The sequence below is a fragment of the Manis pentadactyla genome (assembly GCF_030020395.1).
Source record: "Manis pentadactyla isolate mManPen7 chromosome 15 unlocalized genomic scaffold, mManPen7.hap1 SUPER_15_unloc_1, whole genome shotgun sequence".
NCBI classification, from domain to species: Eukaryota; Metazoa; Chordata; class Mammalia; order Pholidota; family Manidae; genus Manis; species Manis pentadactyla.
Genome location: NW_026644588.1, coordinates 822529 through 833470, shown reverse-complemented (window position 1 = coordinate 833470; position 10942 = coordinate 822529). Strand labels below are relative to the sequence as shown.

The window sequence follows — 10942 nt, the reverse complement described above, 5'->3', positions numbered from 1 at the left end:
AGGAGCTGGCTATACCTGTTTTAAGTTTTTTAAACGTACCAATGAAATTAAGACAAATGCAAGAGAAGGCCCAATGTGGATATCATTGGTTTAGGTGACGTCCGGGAAAGAATGTCAACCCTGCGGGACTCAGCCAATGTGGACCCAGGGGAGGGACTCACGTTCCTGGGAATAAATTACTTGGCGCCAGCAGCCTCAGGTGTGCCTGCCCACCAGACACCCAACTGTGCAAGACCGTCGTTAAAGCCTCGCTCCGCTGTCCTCTTTGTCTCCGTGTCCACTTACTGGGTTCAGACCAGTGAGTTTCTCACATTTTGGGGGCTCGTCTAGGATCCTCTTGCCTGTGCAAGTTGGGGGCCCAAGCGGAGTGGGAAGACGCGTCCCCCAGCTTTGGGCGGCCCATCTGCCGGGGCATCTCACCTTCGCCCGGAAGCCAAGGGGAGACCCGAGACTGTTGTGTGGAGACAGCGTGACCGAAGCAGGGGAGAAAACGCAGGCACCGCGGCAACCAGGCGACCTCGTGCCTGAGCCAAGGTAGGAAAATTGGGCCGTTAGTCCTGCCTCGGTGGTCGGGCGCCTCGCGGACGTCGGGTGTGTGCGGCTGAGACGCGTCCTAGATGCGAAGCAAGTGTGGAGTCCTGACCCGCGGTTCCGTTCTCCCGCGGGGGCAACGGCCGGAGGGGATCCCGGGGTGTGTGCAAGGAGCCTCCGTCACGGGGGACTGGGTACACAGGGGACTCGGACGCAGGGACCTCCTGAGGTGGGAAATACAGGTTCTAGGCCCAGGGAAGCAGGGAAAGGGAACCGGCTGAGCTCCCCTGGAATCCCCCCAGAGAGCCTGCTGGGGTGACGGTTAAGTACTGGGGGGACGCCTCCGGTACCAGGTCGAGGACAAACAGAAGATAATCAAATTTTGCTGTTTTGTCTGGATTAAAGTTGGATCAGATGAAAACTGGCTTTGCAGGGCTCCAGTGCTTTGCGAGCGACGAAGCCTCCCGCTCCCCGGAGGGCGGACACTGCGCCCTCTGCCGGTCACCCAGGGCGCTTCCCTCTTTCCCCTCAACGCCAGAGACGGGAAAGCCGAGGAGGAGGCGCAGGAGACCCCCCAGGACAAGTCGGGGTGTTGGGGAGCGTTGTGTGCTTTCCTCGGTACGTGTCCACCGCAGCGGAGAGTTGAGGGGCGGGGACACGGTGGTGGGGCGGGGTGAGCTTTGTTTGGAGTCACTCCGGGAGAGAGTGCGGGCCGCCTCGGCAGGGAGGGGGAGAGAGAGAGTCTAAGTTAAAAGGTTGCGCACTTTGAGGGTGCCGGCGGCCTCGGAGAGAGGAGCGCCCCAGGGGATGGGGGTCCCCTTTTCAAGGATTCTTTAAGAGTGTGGCCGGGACCTGGAGGTGTAGACTTGTCTGGTGGTCTCAAGTATCTTTGATGAGACATTATATTTCTTACCAGTCCTCTAGGTAATTCTGCAAAATCAGCTTAACACCAGAAATCTACGGCTTTAGTCCCCTCCCGGGATGGCAGCTTCCTGGTTTGGGAGCTTATCAGGACTGTCTGCCCTCCTCCAAGAAGGGCGGAGTGGTCTGTTTGCTAATGAGTAAGTTGAGGGTCTTGCTTCTTGACCTCCTGGGTATTAACATGCAATCTTTGGGATGGAACCCTTCCTGCCTTTTGCTATGTCGTTTACGGCTGCGCCTGCATGCTGAATTGATCGCCTGGGCTGCAGACTACTTGATTGGGGTCGGAGGGAAAAAAAACAGCATATAGGTAAAGTTAAAAAAAATAATAATAATAATAAGCTGGGCCTGTATGATGATAAAGACATGGGCTATGCTCAGGGACCCTCTCCTTTATCTGGGGAATATTCAAACATTCCAGGCCAAGTTGCTACTGTCTGTTTGAGCTTTAATTAATTAACTCTGGTTCTTTTTAGTGGACTTTCCTGGCCTGTTTCTCTTTCCACCCCGCTCCTATCTATTTAACATTGGGACCCGCTTTCTTGTCTCCCTCCCCCTCATAATCCTCAGGCTGGGACTCCAGGGGCGCAAAGCCTTCAAAGGAAGATCAAGTAAGAGACTCAGGTTCACCTGAGAGCCAGGATCCCTCAGGCCCTACCAGGCCTCCTACTACCCCTTATTCTGACCTTAGAAAGGAATTAGAACAATGTGAGAAGGACTTAAGAGAGTTCTCCCCTTCCTTCGGGGGAGTCCACCAGGAATCCCAAGATGTTTCCAGTGAGAGAGGTCCTGCTAGGACAAGGGGAAATTGGATGTGTGCATGCTCCCCTCGTGGGTACTGAGGTGAGAAATTTTAAGAAGGAAATGAAACCATTGCTAGAAGATCCCCTTGGCCTAGTGGACCAACTAGATCAATTCCTAGGACCTAATATATATACTTAGGTTGAACTGATGTCCATCATGAATATCCTATTCCCTGGTGGTGAGAGGGGGTGATCAGGGGAGCTGCTGTGGCCATTTGGGAACAGAGACACCCACCGGGCCGGGGTGTCCAGTCAGCGGAACAAAAGTTCCCAAATGTAGATCCTGGGTGGGATAATAATGATCCAGGGGATAGAACCAAAATGCAGACTCTTCGAGGACTAATTATAAACATATATAGGGAATCGGCCCCAAAATCTCAAAATGTTTCTAAGGTGTTTGAAGTCCAACAGGAGAAGGAAGAGGCCCCAACTGCATTTTCACAGAGACTCAGGGACCAGATGAGGAAGTATTCAGGACTTGGGCCAGAAGATCAGGTAGGACAAGGTCTTTTGAAAGTCAATTTTGTAACCAAAAGTTGGCCAGATATTGCTAAGAAATTCCAGAATTTAGATGGATGGAATGAGAAACCTATGGAGGAATTACTGAGAGAAGCTCATAAAGTTTGTAAAAAGAGAGGAAGAGAGGCTAGAAGCTTGTATTTCAAATTGTTAGAGGGAGAGCCAGACCCTCTCCAATGGACCCCAGGGGAACTGCAAATTCTAGAGGAGTTGAAAGCAGTCCTTAGTCACCGCCGCAGTCCTGGCACTCCCGTCTTTAGAGAAGTCATTTCACTACTTTGTTCTATTGAACAAGGTTCCCGCTAGGGGTCCTGAGCCAAGCCTGGGGTGGAGAGAAACAACCGGTGGACTTTATATCTGAACTGTTGGACCCTGTCTCTCGGGGATGGACTGAGGGCATCCAGGCCGTCGCAGCCGCGCCCTTACTGGTGGAAGAGAGCAGGAAATTAACTTCTGGAGGAACCCTCTGGTCAGTACTCCTCACCAGGTTCCAGCCATACTTAATCAGCAGGCTGGGCACAGGCTAACAGATTCCCAAATTTTTAAATATGAAGCAATTTTACTTGAAAAAGATGACATGATCTTAACCACAGACGCCTGGCTCAGTCTGGCCAGCTTCCCATGTGAAGGGGAGGCTGAAGGCCCATCAGAATTGAGCCACAGTTGCACAGGCCTCATAGAGGACCCGACTAGAGTCAGGCCTGATTTAAGGGAAGCACCTCTAGGTGGGGGTATGAAACTGTTTACAGAAGAGTCCTTCTGGATGATAGAGGGCAAACGACCTAACGGCGATGCCACCATTGATGGAGACCAGTTATCCATCTGTGAAAAGGGGAGATTACCCAATAACTGGTCACCCCAAACCTGTGGGTTGTTTGCCCTTAATCAGGCCTTAAAACTACTTTCAGATAAGGAGGGCACCATTTACACAGGCTCCAAATATGCCTTCAGAGCAGTCGTCCCTTTAGAAAAACTTGGACAGAAAGAGGTCTGACGAACGGTAAGGAAAGTAATTAATTCACAAGGAATCAATCAAGGAGGTTCTGGAAAATCTACTTCCAGCTGAAATATCTATAATGCATGTGAATGGTCACCAGAAATTCTTATGAAGCAACAGGTAATAGAATTGCTGATGCAGCCACTAAAGAGACTGCATCTGAAGGTGAAATTAGATTTTTAAATCTCACTCCTAATATTCCTAAAATTTCCTTTATCCCAAAGTTTTCTAAAAAAAAAAAAAATGAAATTAAGAAGCAACAGAAGGGGGGGGCATGTTGAGATGAGAAAGGGTGGTGGACTTTACCAGATGGGAGAGAAATGATCAGCAGACCTATTATGAGAGCACTGTGAATACCGTACACAGAGAGAGCCACTGGGGTCCCCGGGCGCTGTGTGACGTTTTGATAAAGGTTATGGGTGTGCAAGTATTTACACCATTGCTAAACAGGTTTGTAGGAGTTGCAGAACGTGCCAAAGAATTAAGAAGTATATGAAAAAGCCAGACCTGGAGGGAGGCTCCCAGGAAGAAGAGCATTCCACAATATACAAGTTGACTTTACTGAGATGCCAAACATGGGAAGGCTTAAATATTTAGTAGTGATTGTTGACCCTCTCACTGGACGGGTGGAGGCCCACCCACTAACTGCAACGGCAGGATCAGTAGTAAAGGTACTTTTAGAGCGAGTAATTCCTAGGTTTGGGTTAATAGAAAATGTTGATTCAGACAACGGGAGTCATTTTACTTCAAAAGAACTACAGGGAATAATGATGGCACTCCAGGTACAGTGGGATTTCCATACTCCTTGGTACCCACCATCCTCTGGAAAGGTAGAAAGAATGAATCAGACTCTTAAGAAGCATTGAACCAAATTAATACTAGAAACCAAGTTGCCTTGGACTAAATGTCTCCCTGTAGCACTCCTAAGGATCAGAACTGCTCCCCGAAAGGATGTGGGACTTTGTCCTTCTGAATTATTAGGTGGGCTGCCATGTCTGGGAAGGGCAACGGACTTGCCCACCAGGGAAACAAACTATCGGTTTCTAAGGAAATATGTGCTGGCCATGTCTCCTACCTTGTCTTCTCTCAGGCTGAAAGGACTCCTCACCCAGACTTCCCCGCCTGAGCCCTTCACTCACTGCTTCCAGCCTGGGGACCTGGTGTTAGTAAAGTCCTGGAAAGGAGACCGACTCCAGCTCAGCTGGGAAGGCCCCTGCCAAGTGCCTCCTGACCACAGAGACGCAGTGAGGACGGCCGAAAAGGGCTGGACTCATTACATCAGAGTAAAGAAACTGAGGGGGTCTGGGGACAAAACAGAATTGGCAGGTGTCCCAGGTGGTGACCAACTCTTAAGGCTGAAACTAAAAAGAACCTGAAGTGTTAACTGTTATCCTTCTAACTATATTTCACAGACAAGTCTCAGGGAACCCTAGAATGGAAAGGAACTCTGGGTTATCCTGTCAGGCCCCCAAACCATCAGGTTTGGTGGGTGTCAGGTTCTCTCTGTGGTGACTTAAGTGACCAAGCACAGCTTCCCAGAGGTAGTAAGTGTCTATGTCCTGAATGGATGCATATTAATGGAATAAAAAAGGGAAATGGGCCCCCATGTGCAGGGTGGAGTGGTGTCTGGTGGACTACCCAGTTTCAAGGACGGACGGCCCCTCGTGCAGCAGGAAAAACCTTTAAAAGGAAAGCTCCCCTAAGCTCCCCTTGGCTAAAGGAATTTCTCCTGATAATTGCCAGGACAGACAGTGTAATCCCCTCTTGTTAACTATACATAATCCTCAAGACTCAAGGGGAAGGTTTCACAACTCCTATGGGGAACTTACTGACTTGTTCCCACGTCCTAAATGTCTCTAAAGAGGGCAACTTCTCGAAATCACAGCCCCCCGCCGAGCAGGTGTTCGGAGGTGCTGTGGAAAGGGGAACCTGCGCTACTCGTTGCCATCGAACTGGACTGAGACTTGGGCTTTAGTCCAATTGGCCATTCCATTTACCCTGGCATTTCTCTCCACACCCAATGAAAAGGAAATTTTTAATGGAAATTGGAGGTCATTACAAGGATCCTTTGATTTGAATGTATACATTGACTCAATAGAAGTCCCCAGGGGAGTCCCTGATGAATTTAAAGCTAGAAACCAAATAGCTGTGGGTTTTAAATCAGCACTATTTTGGTGGTCCACCATCAACATAAATGTAAATTGGGTCAGTTGTATTTACTATTATCAACAAAGGTTTATTATTAACTATGCCAGGCATGCTCTTCAAGGAGTAGCTAGCCAATTAGACACTACCAGCAGGATGGGAAAATAGGATAGCATTAGATGTGCTCTTAGCAGGAAAAAAAGGAGGAATCTGTGTTATGTTGAGAGGAAAATGTTGTACTTTTATCCCAAATAATACTGCCCCTGATGGTACTGTTACTAAAGCCCTACAGGGACTCACCACTTTAGCTAATAAATTAGCTGAAAACTCTGGCATCAGTGACCCTTTTACAAACTGGTTGGAAGGATGGTTTGGAAAATGGAAAGACATGGCTGCCACTGTCTCAACATCCCTTGTTATAGTTGCAGGAGTTGTAACTGCTGTAGATGCTGGATATTCTCTTGTGTGAGAGGCCTGACCCCGAGGCTTATAGACGCAGCCATAAACAAATACCTATGACATGCACCCAAAATAATCTGTTACTAGAAGGTAAATCTGACTATGAAGAAGAGAGTAAAAATCTATTAGAGAAATTTGAAAAAGTACCAAGCATGAGTTGAAATACATTACTGGGAATAAAATCAGAGATTCTTAAATAAGAAGAGGGGGAACTGTTAGAAAAAGCATAAAACCTAAATGGGATTTATCCCACCAGGTTTAAACATTTTAACAGTAAGGTATTAACGGCCACATGGTGGAAAATACGCCAGGAAGCTGCTCATGCTGAGAGTGGGGGTGGGGAGGGAATTGGTAAGGACCTGGCTGTACCTCTTTGAGTTTTTTAAACCTACCAATGAAATTAAGACAAATGCAAGAGAAGGCCCAATGTGGATATAATTGGCTTAGGCGACGTCCGGGAAAGAATGTGGACCCTGCAGGACTCAGCCAATGAGGAGCCGGGGGAGGGACTCACATGCCTGGGAATAAATTACTTGGCACCACTGGCCTCAGGTGTGCCTGCCCACCAGACACCCGACCTTGCAAGACTGTCACTGAAGCCTTGCTCCGCTGTCCTCTTTGTCTCCATGTCCAGTTACTGGGTTTGGACCAGTGTTCTCACAAGTGTTTTCCAGTTTCCTTCATGTAAATACTCCTCCCGTGGTCAATTTCACTGTCAATATGATGTCACTGAACATAGGGTTGGGAAGAGTTGCCAGAGACAAACCATTCCATTTCACAACACTGGTTCGGTAGCTGCAAATAACCTTCAGATCACAGATGATAATAAAACATGGTAAAATGACTAGGAAGTGAGAAGTTTTGAATATCTCTTTAATGGAGTTATAATTAACAAAAAACTTATCATACTTAAGATTTGAAACATGCCTAACACCCCTGAACCGAAAGTTTCGTTGAAAACATAAAAGATTATAATATCGCAATAATTTAACCACTTCAGTTGCTCAAAAAACAAAAAGGCAAGATATTTGAAATACAGGCAATTTAAAAAAGTCAGCTTTGATGATGTTTTTGTCACAAATGATAACGAATGCAAATTAACAGTTGAGATCAGAAAGAATGTAAATAACAGTAGTTTGCCAACATCTTGTTTTGGAGTCAAACATTTTTTATTATGAACTCTCTGGAAGTTTTTATCTTTGTTCTTGACAGAAAAAATGTAAGCCAACATAATTATCCATTTCAGGATCTCTAAAGTGACTGAGGAATTTCAATAAACTTGACAACATTCAGAGGGAACATATTTAAATAGTGTTATGTTCTAGACATAAAGTTTTCCAGTGCATACAAGTGAGGGTTCATTGAAATCTGCCGCATTTCAGTTGCGCATATTTGGTATGTCTGTAATAACAAAAAGTACAATCAGCACTAATGTTTTGGAGAAGAAAATAGCTGCCTGTTGTCTCCCTGCCCAGATCTAGGGCTGCATCTCAAAAAGCACGTCTCACCCTGATTGTTTATAGTTCATAATGCGTAATCAAAACCAAAAGTTTCTGTGATGACTGCCCTTGCACTGTCCACCATGTAAGAACTTATTCACTATGTAAGAATTTGTTCACCATGTAAGAACTTTTTTGTTATGCTTCAGAAGATTGGAGACTGTTGAGAATTAGGCTTGGGGTTGATTAATGATTGTGCATTGAGTCCCTTATACAGAATTTTATTGTTGTTAACAACCATTTGATCAATAAATATGAGAGATGCCCTCTCAAAAAAAAAAAAGCACGTCTCACTAGCTGCAGTCACACACTGTCTGCAGGCATCTGGCAGGGGCTAAAAGCATCTGTGTAAATTTGGTCTCGTGTATTTAAATTAAAATTTCCAAAGACATTCAAACATGAAATAAAAGAGATTAGGCAAAAGTCCAAATATGCAAAATAGCAATTTAACCAGAAAATAGAACACACAAGGGCCAGAAGTTCTTCTGAAGATACATCAACATACATTTAACCTACAAAGCAGGTAGGCTCATTGCCTTGAAGTGAGAAGTAACCTATTTTATTTACATCTGAAATACCACAGTAGACATTTAACAGTCCTAGGAGGACTGGCTTCTCATGAGGATCACAGCTACTTTGGTTCCGTGGAGGATCCTATATTTCATGTAATTGAAAGATGAAGGCCATTCACTCCTCCCTGGCAAGTGCTTTGCTGTCGTTTGTGTTCTGTTCAATGCAGGTCTCAATAGTCTTTGAATCGCATTCACCCTCAAAGGTGAATTTAATAGTTATTCATCTTCAAAGGAACGATACACTGTGGGCAAAATTGTAACATTTCCATAATATCTCACCTGGCTTTAGTACATCTGCATATCAATAGGCATTCAGAGGTGGAGAGATGTATGGTTTTCCTATATTTGCATATCCTCAGGGGTGGAGAGAAGTCATCACCATATCAGTGGGTAATTACCTGGGCAACCTGAGGGTTTATCTGAACCAGAGAGGTTAAGGGGCGGTCCTTGCTTGCCTGCTTCTGCTGGAGCAGGAGAGAGGCCCCGGCCTGCAGTTTGTAAGCAATAGACGGGTTTTAAATTTTATTTCTCCCTTTGACTGATTTCTATTTTAGAGGTATTTTTCCCCAGGAATTCCTTTCCCCGGACTTACAACACCTTTACTCATTTGCCCATGGGGACCTTATAAAAGTTCAGCCATCATATACAACCTCTGCTGGCAAGACCTTATTTGCATCCAGCTGTTTCCAAGTGCCCAAGCACAGTACTGCATTGATGACGTCCTCCTGCAAAGGGATTCACTAGACACAGGACAAGCAAACGCTGATCATTGCACTGACAGCAGACGGACTGTTGCCCACATAAGGTCTGGCGTGACGCCGCCTCGGTGAGAATCTTAGGCTCATCCAGTGTGCCTCAGGGCCGCTCTATTCTTGATGTAGTTGAAAGGCAATTTCTAATTTTAGTTTAATTCAGTCTCAAGCAGGCCAAACCTTTCTGGCTTGGAGAGGCAATATACTCACCACAAACACAGAGGCATATTGATGCCCTCACCCACACACTGGCCCACTTAGGGCCCTTCACAACAAAAGGTCTTAGGTTCAGTTAGGTTCAGTTTGGGTGGCTGTACAACAGGAACTTGGTGTCCCCTGTGTGGAAGTCCAGGGCCCACCTCCTATGCTTCTTAGAATCTCTGGACCACCCATAGTGGCAGTAAGTTGCCCACCAGATTCTGGTGCAAAAAGCTGCCTGTTTTGACTCCAAACAATATATCCTTAGAGCAACAACTGCGGCTGCATACTGAGCCCTCTTGGAAGTGGAGGCTCTCCCAGGACCTGAATTAGTGACAACCCACACCCAGTTACCTCTTATTTCCTGGGTCAGGACAGCAATACCCCACAAGCTCAGCACAACCATCAGGGCCCAGGATGGAGCCAGCCTGGACCTTCGGTATGTCCACCTGCAGAAAGAGGTGGCCTCCCCTATCCTCAGCCTTTTGCCAAATGCCACAGTGCTGAAGGGGGGCATTCCTCTCCTGGACCCTGGACCACCTTGGAATGCCTTTGTGATCAACTAAGTGTGCAGCAAAGGGAGATCACATACTTTACTGATAATAGTGCCACCGTCCATGTGATGGAGTTCCCAGAGGGCACCTGCTTTCCTTGCTCGAAACCACGCATCCATGACAAGGCACCTAAGGGCCAGCACAACTAGCCTAACCCCAGGCAGCCATCTTAGCACCGGAAGATGCCCTCGTCAGCAAACAGCCCCAGGTGCGCTTCACAGACCCCCCGTGCCACGGCCAATTCTAGTTTTCTGGTGCTGTCAGTGGCAATAATTTCTCATTCAACACTGCTTCCTTTGGGGTGAAGTACTCTACTCCGAAGATAATAATTAAGGTCACCTATGTCTTCGCCTACACCAAAGTTCAGACTGTCAAGACCAACTTAGTTCCCAAGCCAATAGATTAGAACAAGTTTCAAAATCTCGTGGGAACTTCAGCAGACAGCCGTCCAGGTCCCCTTCCTCTACCTCCAGACCAACGGACCATGGAACATGAGTCATCAAGGAACCTCTGCCCCTGAAGCTTGGACTGAACACAAGGCTTCTTCACTCCTCTGCCTTAACGGTGACAAGTCAATGTACTCTGTGGGGACACCTGACATTGGCAGTATGACACTGACATTTGATAGATGTTTCATCTCCCCTGTCAGTCCCAGACTGCTGGTCTTATTAGAATGCCACGATGGCTTCCTTAGACCAACCTTATGTCAAGTACAAATATAACAAATGATCTTACACATGGGTCCCCCTCCTACCACTAGACTTCATTATACCAAATTTCCAGCCCTTTGGGGCCCCTACGCTGTGTCTAAATGCATTGAAAATGATTTCTTCTCTTTGTCCTCTGCCGTGACACTTCACATATCAGAGCGTCTGAAGACCGCACTGATGAGGCATTCTCTCATCTCTCTTGTCTGACGTTGTCCACATCCTGTGGAGGTGGAAGCCAGGTACAGGCTGGGGCTATTGTGAGCGACGATCCTCTCACTAGCA

The 10942-nt window shown here is 46.8% G+C and overlaps 1 long non-coding RNA gene across 1 annotated transcript; it reads left to right on the top strand.

Annotated features, from left to right (window-relative positions):
• The first annotated feature begins 219 nt into the window (after positions 1-219).
• LOC130682266 (uncharacterized) lies at positions 220-8153 on the top strand. The gene is made up of 4 exons (XR_008995502.1): positions 220-534; positions 965-1149; positions 1448-1592; positions 4862-8153. It is a non-coding gene; the product is annotated as an uncharacterized LOC130682266 (long non-coding RNA).
• The last annotated feature ends 2789 nt before the right edge of the window (positions 8154-10942 follow it).